Source organism: Corvus brachyrhynchos, unplaced genomic scaffold, assembly GCF_000691975.1.
Source record: "Corvus brachyrhynchos isolate BGI_N302 unplaced genomic scaffold, ASM69197v1 scaffold148, whole genome shotgun sequence".
Classification (NCBI taxonomy): Eukaryota; Metazoa; Chordata; class Aves; order Passeriformes; family Corvidae; genus Corvus; species Corvus brachyrhynchos.
Genome location: NW_008239785.1, coordinates 1,168,548 through 1,182,870, shown reverse-complemented (window position 1 = coordinate 1,182,870; position 14,323 = coordinate 1,168,548). Strand labels below are relative to the sequence as shown.

The 14,323-nt window shown below is 51.1% G+C and overlaps 1 protein-coding gene across 1 annotated transcript in view; it reads left to right on the top strand.

The window, feature by feature from the left end:
- Positions 1 to 10,176: 10,176 nt before the first annotated feature.
- Positions 10,177 to 14,323, top strand: part of LOC103621705 (urotensin-2 receptor) — a 6,410-nt gene continuing 2,263 nt past the window's right edge. The window contains exon 1 of the mRNA XM_008640555.2: positions 10,177 to 12,413. The gene's annotated coding sequence lies outside the window, so the exon portion shown is untranslated. The remainder of the gene's footprint in view (positions 12,414 to 14,323) is intronic.

Genomic DNA, 14,323 nt, shown 5'->3' with positions numbered 1-14,323 from the left:
TTTTGGGAGACACTGTCTGCCTGGTGCTGGCACACACCAGCAGAAACCACATCAAAACTCACCAAGTGTCCTGACAAGAATCTTTGTCAAGGAGTTCTGACCAGTGAGAGCTGGGATATTTCTGTACAACATGCTGCCCGTTTGGAGAGAGAAGGCAGGAGCTCTTGTCAGAATGGGAGAAAACCTCTTTCCTTACACTTCTCCCACCATATATTTTAAAGTCTTGAAAAATCATCCTGATGCAAAAGGTCTGTGTTGTTCAGCAGTGAGTTAGAGCTCCAGGGAACATCCAGTGCAACTCTCAGGAAAGGCTCCAAGAGTGAAGTTTACTTGTTCCTTTGGCAAACTGTTCCCATAGGATGCTCTTGTGGGAAAGAGACACAAATCTGTGCACATCTCTTGTTCCAGCCTCATCTGGCTGGGAAGGAGGGGAGAGCATCAGCTCCAGTTTGGGAGGGGATGGGTTTTCACCAGGTTCTTTCACTCACTCCACTCAGGAGGAGTCACAGGTCTCTTCTCAGCATCTTCCCCATCTCAGCATGTCCCGGACATGGGGGAAGCTGAGCCAGCAGAGGCGCAGCAGGTTTGCTCTCAGATCGAGGGCATGAACAGCCTGCCAGCTTTAAATCCCAAATCCAGGCATCCCTGACATAACCAGCATCCCCTGCATTTTGATCTGCTTTGTCACAGTCTGAGCAGGACATGGAGGGCTGCACTTTTACATGAGATGGATCAGAAGAAAAACCATGGGGTCAACTTTATCTTACCCTGAAAGAAGAGAATGAGAAAATACTGATGAGCAGAAATGACAAATGCAGAAAGCCTGAAGCAGAAAGATGACTCAGAAGGGAGAGGCTGAAGCACTTTAGCATTCAGAAGGCTGCACATACCAGATAATCACCTGGAAACAGGTAGAGACTGCACAGGAAAAAGAGGATTGCTTCTTTGTGCAAAACAACTTCCCTGCAGGGACACAAAGAAGAAGGGATTTCTCAGCACAGGGACCTGCTGAAGGACCAGGCTGGAGCTGTCTTCCCTCCAGCTGGACGCTGCTAAACAGGAAAGAAGGGGAAGGTTGGCCACCCTGGTGGGATACTGGATGCTCTTAGGCCTGAGCAAACAGCTCCCCAAGCTCCCTCAGCTTAAACACACCAACTTGCATTGACATTCCCCATGGTGACTTATTTTCCAGACTCATGTGTGCAAAATTGACAGAAAATGCCTCTAGGGATGTGTAAAAACACTGAAACACTCAGATTCATGACAAGATCTATGATCAGAGGGAGCTGTGAAGGCAGTCTGGAACAGCAAGAGCCAGGGCACAACCAGCCCTTGCATGGAAGAATTTGTTCTGTACCACAGAAAGATTATTTTTATTATTATTTTTCTTCCTGTTCATTGTTCCTTTTCTTTCTAAATCCTTCCAGGAAACACCAGGGGTTATGTATTAAGACCTGCAGATGTCACAAAATGCTCTCTGGTGCATTTAACAGCTCCTTTATCCCTTCTGAAAGGACCTGGGGTCAGCAGTCCAGACTTGATACCTTCAAATGGTTTTTTAAAAGCAACATTTCCAGTCCAAGTATTCTTAACTCAGGGTAAGCACCACATGCCTTAAAACATAGATTTCTTTTTACACCGTGAGTTAAAGGCCAGAAAATCAATTAAATAAAATAAATACACCTGACTGTGAGCTCTCCTGCTGTCTGAGCTTATTTCAAGGATGCCAGAGCTGCATTCACCCAAAAGCTATGAAGAAACCCAGAGATGAAACAGCTTCAGCTTTAACTATGGGGCGTTGCTTCTTGCTTCAAGTTCTGTGTAGTGAGTAACTAGAAAGTGGTGAATGTGATGCCAGTTTTCCAAAGAAGGTTTCAGTGATGAGTAGAGGGACTATGGAGCAGTAGGGATGGTGATTTAGGAGAAGCTGCAGTAAAGAGAGTGAACAGGCACTTGAATAAACAGAGTGGGGAAAAGGAAACTCAGATGCTTAAAAGAAAAGCTCTGCCTCAGGAATAGACTGGAGCTCTCTCAAGGAGCCCATGAGGGTGTAGAAATATAATCCCAGCAGTTTGTTTGGATTGTTGACAGTCAGCAAGGTCCTCCATCTTCCACAAGCCAAGAGCAGAGGTCATCAGACAAATAAATAACTGGTTAAAAGTTAAGAAACAAAGTGTGGGGGTAAATGGCCAATTTTCAGATGACATGATCACCTGTGGTGTCCATCCAGCACCTTCCTAAGTGAGCAGGCCAAAAAAAGGAATGAAGGCAAAAGTGGCAAAGTTTGCTGATGATGCAGAGAGATTCTGGAGAGGGAAGATAAAGTCCAACTGAAACATCAAACTTGTTTGCTTCTTGATCCTGATAATGCCTGAGTCTCCCAGCTAGGGCTGCACTCCCAGCAGGGCTCCAGCAGCAAAGGCTCCTCTGTGCTCACACACACCATGAGAGCCCCTTGCAGTGTAATCAATGCGAGGCCATGGAAGGGCCAGGTGGGTCCCTGCACCGTGCCCCGGGCACGGCTGGGGGGCTGCCGAGGCACAGCCATGGCAGGGCCAGCTCGTGGGAGGGTCTGGCAATGACAATTTGAAGGAGAAATGCTTCAAACCGCTGGGCAGATGTGGCACAGGTAGCAAAACTCTGCCCTTCCCTTCTGCCCCAGTGAAGGGCTGTCAGCTCCCGTTGCTTTCTGTGCACAGCCGAGGGATTTCTTGTTGCTGTGCTGCGAGGAGGAGGCACAGCCAGATGTTGCACTGGCACAGAGTCCTAGACCATCACTTGGATAATGTCCCAAGGGGACAGGAACTCAGCCAAGGTCAGCACAGGTCACCCAGAGCCTCTTTGCAAAAAGTTGTGGGATATCTAATTGCAGTCATTGCCAAATTGAGTCACGCACTGCTAATGCAGGCTGGCAAAAGGAGCTTCAAGCCACTCAAATCCTTGAATGTTTTGCTTGCACTTCACGCTGGAGGTGTTTAAAGGCTCACAACAACCATCCTCTCGTGCAGCAGGTGCCCAGCCTCTCTCATTTGTGTTGGACACAGCCGAATTGCAAGTGGGAAGTGCTTCAAGGCACCCTGCCAGCCCCTGAGCCTGGCTTGTGTTTCTCACCTTCGCTGCCCCAGCCTGGAGAACCATCTTATTCCAAACAGCCTGCTGAAGACAGTGCTGGCTTTTTAGCCCTGCTAAAAATAGTGCTGCCAACACGGGAATAGCCAGGGTGTGGGCTAGCAAGGAATTGTGGTGGCAGGGATGAGACAGGCTCCCCTCTGCCAGGGGCTCAGGAGGGGATCAGACCAGCCTGAAGCGCTCTGAGCCCAAAAGATGTGTGGGAAGGCTCCCTGCAGCTCCGAGCACGCACTTCAGAGGCAACATTCCCTCCCTGCTCACACATGGAGCAGCCTTCACAGTGGAGTCAGGGTGGCTTTGAGCACAGCCATGGTGTGTAAGCACGTGAAATGATGCACTGAGTTCACTTGAATCTCTTCATCTGCACAGCCCTGGGATGCTGCAGCGTGAGACAGGATGCAAAACAGGAGGATTAAACAGCAGAAAGCCAGTACAGCTGGAACAGCCACTTCCAGAGACAACAGCTCAGTCGTGGGGTCAAAAGCTGCATCCCACAGCACCCTGAAGGGAATCCAGAGGTGACGTGCTCAGGGTCTGGAGACACAGAACAGAATTTCAATCTACTGCTGATTTCTGCACTGCGTGGGGTTTTTTTATCCTTTGGGGTGTTTTTTCATTGATACAGGTGTTTGTACATTTTGACCAATATGGAAAATGAGGGATGCTGCTCCCTTTGGCTCACCAACAAAACAGCTTTGACACCCCTTCCAAACCCAAAACCCCTCCCTATCTTCCACCCTGTGCAGCACCCAAAGGCTATGGCACACTGCAAAGGCAGATCCCAGCCCACTGGGAACAATCTGTTTCAAATTTTAACATTTTACAAGACCTCCAAGTGTGCAGCACTGGTACAATAAATATTTTCTGAAACCACCAGGGTATTTTATTCTGCAGCTTCATGGTGACTTTCATGCAACATCTTCGTGGTGATTTTTTGTGGCTGCTGCCGCAAGTTTTTCTGTGCCATGGCTGGGAAATCAGCAGAGAGAATAAAATATTTGCAGTGAGTCCAACCGGGGCAAGGTGCTGTGTCCACTTGCAGAGCGAGGTGAGAGGAGCTTTGAATGGTACCAAGTGCTTGAGGAATAAGAGGGAAATGATCTCATGGTGCCAGAGGGCACTGTCAGAGCAGCTCAGCATGGATGAGAGCAGGAAGGGAGGCAGGGTGGGAGCAGCACAGCTGGGGCAGGTCGGGCGTTTCCCTCGGTGTGGCCTCGGCCACCACAGTGGTGCAAACTGAAGACAAACTGAGTTACCCCAGACCAGGCAGTCTGACAGGGGCAGAGGGGCATTGCTTGGGCTGCAAATGGGCAGTTTCACAGGCTTGTCTGCTCCCCCTTCTCACACCAGTGCTGGGGCGAGCAACCCCAAGCCCACCCTCGGTCCCCCCATCTGCTGCGAGCAGCCCCTTCCCATTCAGTGGGGCAGCACCTGGAAACAAAAAAGCCTCCAATAAGCAAAGTGTTACTTTGGACCAAACCAAGGCAAAGAAAAGCATTTTGAGACAACCAAACCTGCTTTCCAGCTGTGGAACCAGGCACCTGCTCAGTCTTCCCACGGCTTTGGACCGGGGAATTAAGCCACTTATTCTACATTAGAGCCATTTCCAGGGTAATTTCCCTCTGACACAGAATGCCAGCGGCCACATCCCTCCAGGGAGGGTTTTCAAAATGCAGGAGCAAACAATGGTGGGAAGGGACAGTGGGCAGGGGAGTGCTGCACCCTGGGAGAAGGGAAATGAAAGAAACCCCAAGAGAGTGTGGCACAGGTGAAGTGCCGCATCCACTGCTCGCTTCTGCCAACATCCTGCAGCCTGTTCCTACATCCAAAGCGCCAACAGAGGAACAAACGCTGCCCAGCTACCTGCCCTGTGCCCTGCAGGGTCCTTTGCTGCTGCCCAGACCTTGTGCTGGTGACACAGATGTCCCTGCAGATAGGGACTGTCTGACTGGCACAGATGAGGCATCTGCTCCCTGTTCTTCATCCCAGGAAGCAACCCATGGAGGGCAAAATACTTCATTTAAAAACTGGCACATACTTTTGAGTCTTTTAACTAGCACCTGTCATTTTTGGCTATGCTTTTAGCTCAAAAGCTTTCTTTTTCAAGGCCTCTACAGAGAGCTGTTCCCACCTGCCTTGGCAGGGAGCTCGCAGCAGTGCACGGGGTACAGGAGGTTCATGAGCAAATCCCTGAGGAGAGAGACTCAGCTGCTGGATTTTGAGGAGAAGCAAGGATTTATCTGACCCGAATCACCCATCCAGCAGGTGACCCAGCCTGTCCTGCAGCCCTCTCTAACCACAGATTGGTACCCAGTGCCACCACCCTCATGGGATGGCAGGAACACCTCCATCAACTCAGCCTCGAGAAGAGAAGACCGAGGGGACCTGGGGACCTCATCTCTGTCTGTCAGTGTCTGCAGGGAGGGCTCAGAGCAGGGACCAAGCTCTGCTCTGTGGGCTCCAGCAATGGGACAAGAGGAACAGGCAGAAACCTCACTTGGACTTGAGGAAGAAATTCCCAGTGCAGTGACTGAGCACTGGATTGCCCAGAGAGGCTGTGGAGTCTCCCTCACTAGAGAAATTCCAGAACCTGGACACAGTCCTGTGCCCTGTGCTCTGGGATGGCCCTGCTGGAGCAGAGGTGGCACCAGATGAGCCACGGTGGCCCCTTCCAGCCTGACCCTTCCTGTGTGACTGTGATGGCCGCACACGCCACAGACTGAGCCACGGGGCACAAATCCTGGCCAGGGCACAGACAGCTGGATCAGCTGGGGCTGCTCATGGCCTGGGACATCCATTTTGTACAGCTTATGGAGGGGGGCACAGCCCTGCCCCTGCTTGGTGACCCCCAAACTGTCCCTGGCACCACATGCTGGCAGGGGCTGGATGCTTCTGATGCCCTAAAAGAGTCGAGGGGAGACTGTGAGGAGCAGAAAGGGGCTGCAGCCCCAGAGAGGCTGACATGGCATCAGGAGGACTCTGGCTCAGTTTGGTGACGCTGCCACAAGGGGGGAAAAAAGCACTTTACTGTCTCCTTTACTGTCTCCTTTACTGTCTCCTTAGCGAAGTGAAGACAGGCACTAGAAGTCAGCACTGAGCCATCACCACTGGGAATGGAAATTACCCATCAGAGTAAGCAAGGACACGTATTCTGTGGGAGTGCAATTTACTGTAGAAAAGCATCTTTTTAAAGGAGCATTTGAATTATCACCTGCTGCTCCAGAGGGGTGACCCACACCAGCACCAGCTGTCACCATCCCCAGCTCCTCCCAGCTCTACCCCACTGTGTGCAGGATGGCAAATGCCACCACTGGGTCCACAGTGGCATCAACTCAGTGCGGTGACATTTGCTGCTCTTTATGCACTGCCAGACAACTTTTCACACTTCATCTCTTGCCTCTTGTCTCCTGTGAGAGGGTTTTGAGAGCTCCAGCAGAAACCTTTGCTGCCGGGATGAGGATGTGTGCTGCCCTCCACGCTGAGAAAACACCTGGGATCAGCAGCAGGAGCTTTAGCTGGAAATTATGGGAGCCTGATTTTTTTCCCCTGTAAGTCTTCTGGCCCCAGAGCACTTTCCTAAATCTTCTAATTCCCAGCTATGAGGAACCAGACTGAGAAATACAGAACAGTGTCCCAGGAGAGAACAGGGCAGCTGGAGATGAGGAGAGGCTGAGGACAGGGAACCAAACTGCAAAGGAATGGTGTGGCCAGCACCGGGCTGATCAGAGCATGGAGCTGCTCAGGATATTTGGGATAGAAAATAACGGCAAAGAGGCTTTTGTTTCTAGTGTAGCATCAGCTTCTGGCCCATGGAAGGTGTGTCTCAGTTTGTCTGTACTCCCCATGGCTTTCCTGATGATTTGAAGGATTTCCAGGAGACTTCTGCTGCGATTTTTTGTTGTTGTTGTTGTTGGTCTCAAATTCTTTGTGATAAAGAAAATTCAGTAACATTTGTCTGTGACCCTTATCCCAGCACTCACAAACTATTGCCAAAGACATGATCAGGTTTGAACTGACAGAGAGGAAAATGTGACATATGACCCAGGCCAAATCCTGTTCCTGAGGAGGTTCCCCAACAGACATTTGTGAGAGGGAAGCTTTTCTCAGCAGATGGAGGGAAGCAATGACCTCTTCTGCCTCCCACAGCCTGCCTGCCTTCCCCCAGATGATTACATTCACTGCAGGTCTTCCAGGAACTGAAGAGAAGGTGGGGAGGTCAAAGGATGAAGAAGACCAAACAGCACATCTCAGACCTTGCAAATAAAAGAGTGAATGGAGCTGTGCAGACTGAGAGGGCAACTGTCCCAGCAAAATTGTGGAGTACCTGGCAGCATGGCTTGATTTGAAGTTTAATGAGGCAGCTGTGCCACGCTGGCCACACTGTAGGATGCAAAAGGCTGCCAGAAAGCCACCAGCAAACGTGAATTAGCAGCACCCAGCTATAAAAGAGCTTTAGCCCTGCTCAAACCTCTCCTAAAACCACCTGAGGCTAAGCCAGGCTTATGACAGCACAGCCATCACAGGCAGGACCCACTCTGCCACCACAGACAGCAGCACCTGGCTAGGGATGTGTTTGACTGTGACAAATCCATAAGCAGACATGTTAATCACTGCTGGGAGATATAAAACCACTCACTGCTAGTCATGGCTCTCTATACTTGTGCAAGGCACAGGCTCATTAGCAAAGATTTCAGCATCCTTGTCTCTGGCCTCTGCCAAAAACCCCAAAGAACAGCCCTACAGCAGTGGAGAAGAAGTGAGGGAAACTTCTCAGCAGCTCCTGGATGCTTGGTCTTTTCCTGACATCTCAGATCCAGGACTGGAGCAGTTGTGTGAGAATTTTTAGTGGTGGTGGAAGACCTGAGAGATTGGTCAGGAGGGGAAAAAAAAAAAGAGCAGAATAAAGGAGTTCTAAAGTTTGCACATCAATGTAATCCATTTGGGGGAAAGTTTCTGAAAACACAAACTCCTGGGGTCCCTGGCACAGCCCTGCAAGTGCTCCTGGCCCCAAGGCTGGCACCAGAAGATCTGCAGAGACTCAGACCTCTCTGCAAATGCTGAGGCTGCACAAACAGGGGCCAAGTGAGCCCACTCATGCATGTCACACAGGAAAACAAATGCCATCCTGCCTGCTGTGCAGAGCTCGGGGCTGGAGTCAGATCAGCTGCAGAGGTGGAATCACATCCAGTCCTAACACGGTTTGTCTGCCAAGAGCATCTGGCCTAACCCCAGCCTGGAGTCCTCTGGGTGGGATGGGACAACTGGGGCAGAGGAGAACACCCACAACAGAAGTTCCCTGAGCTGCCCCTGTACCTGCCCTCCCCAGGAATGAGCTGTGGTCCCTCCCCACTCCCAGCTGTGCAGGGCCTTGGGGAGCACTGAGGCAGCTCAGCCTTGCTGCTCCCTGTCCCACCATCGCCTCACAAAGTGCCTCCTCTCACCCCAACTCACCCCATCCCTGATGGGCATGGAATGAGCCCCCTCACACAGCTCCCTGGGAAAGCAGGGACCTCAGCCTCAAAGGGGGAGCAGCCCTTGACCACACCAGTCTGGGGGTGCAGTTTGGCCCCCTGTGCCCCACCACGCTCTCATATGGACCCCAGAGCACTTCCCAACACCCTACAGCAAGATTTGGATCTCATAGGAGTCCAGAAACTGTAACTTGTGCAAGAGCAGAGGTGATCTGTGGGATTCTGCAGAGCATCCCGGCTACAGTGAGGTGGGAATATCTAGGTTGCATCCCCTGCCCTGGACAGTGACACTCCTTGGGCCAGGAAAGCCACAGACATGGTGACCAACAACCTGGGACTGACCCTCTCCATCCCCTTTTCAGCACCACACCTTGAACTGTCCATGGAATTCCCACTGTGCAGGGGGAAAGCAGAGCAGCTGTAAATCCCAGATCTGTGTAAGGGATCCTGGAGGAGGGAAAGCAAACTGGAGATTTCAGCCCCCAGAGTTTCACTTCCAGACAAAGCATCCAAGTGCGAAACCATACCAACTCCAGAAGGACAACTGGAGTCTCATATTGCAAAAAAAAACAGGAAGAAAGAAGACCAACATGCAAAAAAACCCTCAGGGAAGTCTCCAAATGCGTTGGCTGAGTTTGGGTGGCTCCTTCACCAGTGGGGACAGACAGTGGGAAGAGTGGAGAAAGCAACTGGGGACCAGCTGGGAATTTGAATATCACATTTGCATGTGTCCAAGACCACGAGTGTTGGAACAGAGGGATTGAAATGCAACTTTCCTAGGAACAAGAGGCGACCAGGGGCTGCCAGGTCTCACCAATGCTCTTCCTCAGGAGCTGCTGCCATTCCTGTGTGTTCCTGGCCACCAGCACAGCTTCAGGAGGACTTGAGCTCAGCACGACGCTGCAAATCCTTGTTCTCCTCTGGGCTGATCCCAAAGTCAGGGCAGCTTCTCAAGAGCTAATTGGAATTTCTGTGTGACCACGGGAACATTGGCAGTGGAGACTCCAGAGACGGAAGTTGTGCTGTGACTGCTTTGTAGGTGTTACAGCGCCTGGAGATGAGTAAACCAAGTCAGGCAAACAGGAATCACATCTTATCCCGAGCCTGCACATGTTTCTAGACCTGACCCAGACCAAGAATGCAGACACATTCATGAGATTCTTTTATCAATTCTGGCTGCATCTGTACACATTTTTCTGTAGAAGGAGGGAGCAGCACTTAGTAGATTTTTAAAATGTGGTACCTAGACAAACTTATATGTCCAGCTTGGGGCAGAAGGAAGCCCTTGGCTGCTGGCAAATGTGGACACAAAACTGCCCCAGTAGAAGTGGAATATGCCAAAGGGCCCTGCAGAGACCTGGGAAGGCAGCAGGCAGCTGATGGGGGCACAGCTGGTGGGGCACAGCTCAGTTTGACACACCAGGAATTTTACTGTTTCCATGAGGTTTGAATGAATAACGAAACACAATTAAATTCCCATAGCACTGGCATCAGTCCTCACATCAAAGGAGAGAAAGAGTCTCTTTTGCCCTGTATTTAATAGAATAATTATGGTTATTGCCTGTGCAGTAACTTCAGAAGGCTCCTGTGCAGAACTCCAGCCCTGTAGCAGTGGATGTTGTCTGAATTATTAAGCAGACCTGTTTCACATTTTAGAGGACTCCTATCTTCACCCAGCACTGACTGTGCAGCTCCTACTCCTGTTACACAAGATCACTGGGACTGCCACCCCTGTCTCTGTAGCTCTGACAGCATCAGACAAATGTTAAAACCCCTGAAACTCAGAGCACTGAGAGACGAGTGAGTACAGAGATCCCTGCTTTAAAGATGAGGAAGTAAGAGGAACAGAAGCAGCAGAACTACGACCACCAGCAGCCCTCTGAGCCAGGGCTGTGAACCTGACACTGTCCACACTGCCCCTGGCCAGACACCTCCTCTAATGGCTGCAGCAGGACACAGACAGATGGGAGCCCAGCTTCCCCTAATGGCAGCCCCGTGGGCACCGAGATTTCCTGATAAATGAAATCACCACTTTCACGTTTCACGTTTTTTGAAAGGATTAAGTGCCACCAAAGGAAGTATCAAGTTGGAATCCACAGACCCAGAACACTGATGGATTACCCAGATGGATTACCCTTCCTCCATCCCACTACTCCTTCCTTTTCCTGGGATGGGTCAACACCAACCCGAGTTGCCCTTTGGGGACAGAGGAGTGACAGGAGTGTGGCAGCTCCAGTGTAAATGCCTGGAGACAGACCTGCACACACCTGCCACATGCTGGAGGTGTTGAGCAGAGGTACCCACGTCAGCATCCCTGCAAGCCCCAGCCCTTTGGGCCACATGCAGGCAGTAGGAAAGGGATTCAAGCCAGCAGCAGGTTGTCCCTGCTCTGCCTGGGAGGAGGACACTGCCACATCCATGACCTTCTCACTCCCTGTGGGGGCAAATAAAGCACTTTGCCAATGGCTTCACTCTCAGTGCTCACCCAGGAACTGTTCTGCTCTCCGGGGTCACACAGGCAATGGGAAGTTGGATCTTCCTCAGGAGACAGCCTGAGAAGCAGCTCCCATGCCACACTTTCCCAAAGATTTCTAGGGGCCAAACACGAGATGCAGTGTTAGAGCAAAACGTGTACATTTGAGAGTGCTCAGGCTGGGGTTTCTCAGCCAGCCCTTGCTAACATAAGATCTATTTTTACTGTAAAATCCAGCTTCCACATGGATTTGCTCTTAAGCAAAGCCCTCACCCCACTCAAAAGCCTGTCCCTGAGCAGGGCCCTGCTTTTCCCACCAGCTGCCCCACTGTGGGGACAGGCACAGCCAGAGCTCACCGAGGTGTCCTGGTGCTACCACAGCCACCCTGGGCAGCTGGAGCCAAACTGGGGTCCCACTGCAGGAGAACAAGACCTTAGACACAAGATGCACCTCAAGGCACCCAGAATGAGGAGTGTGGAAGGTTGAGAACATGGAAGCAGTGATACAAATATCCAGAGAAAGAGGCAGAGGAGGGAGCAGCACTCAGTAACAGCAATGCAGGATGGATCCAAACCCCAAACAACTCAGGTAATATTTCGTTACCGCCAGCCTGCACTGTCTCAGATGCTGTGGTGTGTGATACCACCACACAGATTCATCTCTTCATACGCCATCCAATCCAAATAAACTTCAGCTTTGCTTTGGAATTGATCTCCAAATCAAGGAGCTCTGCTGTTTCCCTGGGCAGCCCACCCTCCTGCAGGAATTTGACCCTCCCGCAGGATTTTAACCCTCCCTGGCCCACTCTCCTTCCCCAGCTGTGCTGGTTTTGCTCAGGCAGCGTTAGGAATTTAGGAAATTTGCCCTCTCCCGTGCAGTGTACGGAGGGTACTTTGCCTTTCACCAGTCCTGGGATGAAACAACCTGAACCTCTCTCACCCCCATCCAGGCAGGGGGAGGCAGCTGAACAAGCCATGGTTATCAAACCCTGCTTCTTTAAACAGCTCTTCACTGGCTGCAGTCAAAGCCACGCTATGCCTAACGTCACCGGGGAGCAAAAATAGCCGGCACGAGTGGAGGGAGGGGAATGTGAGTATTAAGAGCGCCCAGATTTCAAACATACTTGGCTTGGCAGCACGCTCCCTTCCTGCCCCTGCCACTCCAGATGCGACAGAGCACCGGGATCTCTCACTCTCTGCCCATGAAGAAGGATTCTCTCCTTTCTTTTTTTCCTCTTTTTCTGTTTTTCTTTCTTTAAGTTTCAGCTTTGATGCTAGTAGATCGATTTTTAAAATTTTCTTTCTCATAGGAAACTTCATCTGCCGGATTTAAAAGCAAGGTTTGAGCAGGAGAAATTAATTTCTGTTTACGGCTGTGAATACGCGTGGTACTCCTGTGGGATGATATCATAGAGGGAAAGGCAAGATTGGCTGGGGAAATCGCCTGGACCGTGAGGTGCTTGAATGGCTGCTTGGAATAACAAGCTCTCTATTGTGTGTGCATGTGGGTGAGTGTGTGTTTGTGTACGAGTGCAGCAGTGATGGGAACTTTAAAATGATGCAAGGGTTCCCTATTTGGCTTAATTTTTCTCCTCTAGCTCTGTCTGGAGATGGGTGAAGTGTCTGAATGGAATCGGTGCTGTAGGAATTTTATGAATGGAGCAAAAGGCAGGGTCAGCAGAAGAGGAGCAGAGCAGAGAGCTGCAGTGGGCTCCGCTCTCTCCAGCAGGAGCTGTCACTCCAGGGAACTGTACAGACAGGCACCAGCACGGCACAAATCTGCTACAAGTCCCTGGGACACCAAGTGAGGCAGGTGCAAGGAGGCAGCACCTGAGCCATGGAAATACGCTCCTGAAAATGAGCTATCACTGACACTGAGCCGACAGCTGCGTGTGGGACCAGCTCCGGGCTCAGCTGGAGCATCCCATGCAGAGCTGATCATTTCTGACCGAGGGTGCTGCTGATTGTGAGGCAGAGGAGCAGCCACAACTCCGGGAGCAGCTGTGTCTCCTTCGTGAGAGACACCTTCACTACCAGCACAGCTCAGACACCAACATCGATAAAGGGGACAGCAAGGGAGCAGGACAGACTGGCTACACCTGCCCTACAGCAGGAGGGCACTGCACAGCACAGCAGGAGCAGGACGAGGAAGATTTGGGGTTGCAAGGTCCAGGAAGTGGATCTTGATGCTGGTGAAGCTGCTGGGAACCAGCCCAGAGCAGCACTGTCCTGAAGGAGCACTGACCACTCCTCATCTCTCCCACTTGGATGCCTGTAGTCAAGGGACGGGGGTGGGAGACGGCCTCTGTGTGTTTCTCTTTGTTTTGTGCTTCTATCCCAACTGCTAAGTGAGGGGAAATCTCCCTCTGTACTGGATTGTCCTCTCTTATACAGAGTTTTTTATGAGATCTCTGTAGCACCCGTCATCCTCAGCAGGTGGGAATGGGAAGAAGGTGAGGGCAAGTCACGGAGAGGATGAAAATTGTCCATCCTCAAGTGCCACAGAGGTCACTGTCAGGGTGACACAAGGGCAGCAGGAGAGGGCCTGGAACTGTAATCCTCCTGCCAAGAAGATAGTGGGAGGAAAGAGGCAAAGAAGTCAGAGCTGGTGAGGAGACAAAGGGACACCTAACTCACTGGGAAAAGCTGCAAATTCCCAGGATAAAACAAATCCAACCTGCCCAGTGGAACAAGGCAGAGGGGAATCTTTGCCAGCACCCCTCCCCCTCAGCATTTCCCAAAGAAAAAGAGACAGTCTGAGTGCTGTGAAACACACAGTGCAAATGCACTTCTGTATGCAGTGACCTTTAGGATGGCACGGGCTCTTGGTATGCCTTAAAATCTGGGCATTTTAGCTACTTCTTCAGCATTTCCCTGAGGTAGGTTTGCTCTCCTTTTCCCTATGCCTAGAATGAATTCAAAGCAACAGAGCCCTGATCTGTGCACCGCTGAGTCTGAGCTAAGCAGAGGCTCTCACAACCAGAGCTGCCTCGCACGTTGCAGAGCAACCTCACACCTCAAGGCTGTTCAGGCAGGGTCACACCCAGCTCTGGCTGAAATAGATTTGTTTTACAGGCACACGGAAATCTCTGGTGTCACACTGGACAGAGAGCATGAAAAGCCCTGTGCTTACAGACACAGAAATCCCACAGGGAAACCTTTGCTGTATAAAGCACCTTTTCCTCCATCACTCAAATACTGCTTGAAACTGCAGGACAGAGGAGGAGCTTCTCATTCAAAGGAAGCTGCT